Source organism: Penaeus monodon, chromosome 23 (genome assembly GCF_015228065.2).
Source record: "Penaeus monodon isolate SGIC_2016 chromosome 23, NSTDA_Pmon_1, whole genome shotgun sequence".
NCBI classification, from domain to species: Eukaryota; Metazoa; Arthropoda; class Malacostraca; order Decapoda; family Penaeidae; genus Penaeus; species Penaeus monodon.
Genome location: NC_051408.1, coordinates 27459102 through 27459310, shown reverse-complemented (window position 1 = coordinate 27459310; position 209 = coordinate 27459102). Strand labels below are relative to the sequence as shown.

Here is a 209-nt window from a genome sequence, read left to right as displayed (position 1 = left end):
ATATCTGCATAATTCACTCTTAAGTATTCTGAGCTTGTGGGTCTTATATCTGTTTTGAATATACTTATGAAACTTAGAGACGAAGTAATTGACTTTCAATATAAACCAAATTCCCATCACATGATCGATGGCTCCTATGCCGAGTTGTCAAAAGGGTCAAAATAACATTACATTATTTACGTCCGATTGCGGTGAATGTGTGAGTGCGA

General features: G+C 35.9%; 1 pseudogene; it reads right to left on the bottom strand.

Annotated features, from left to right (window-relative positions):
- LOC119588196 overlaps positions 1-209 on the bottom strand; it is a 51362-nt pseudogene that overhangs the window by 50744 nt on the left and 409 nt on the right.